This window comes from Rhineura floridana, chromosome 8 (genome assembly GCF_030035675.1).
Source record: "Rhineura floridana isolate rRhiFlo1 chromosome 8, rRhiFlo1.hap2, whole genome shotgun sequence".
NCBI classification, from domain to species: domain Eukaryota; kingdom Metazoa; phylum Chordata; class Lepidosauria; order Squamata; family Rhineuridae; genus Rhineura; species Rhineura floridana.
The window spans coordinates 32,159,671-32,159,892 of NC_084487.1; positions in this window are offsets into that span (position 1 = coordinate 32,159,671).

Genomic DNA, 222 nt, shown 5'->3' on the forward strand with positions numbered 1-222 from the left:
CTCTGCAAATGCTCTCCACATGTTGCAAGACAACAGCTCCTATCATCCTGAAAACTGACTGTGCTGGCTAGGGCTGATGGGAGCTGGAGTCAAGGATCTGGAGGGCCACAGGTTCCCCATCCCTGCTGGCCATCAAGGACCATTATGACTGTAGCACCACGTTATTTCATTTTTATTTGTTTCAGGCGCTGAAGGCGCTGAGTGTCGTTTGTCTGGCAAGGA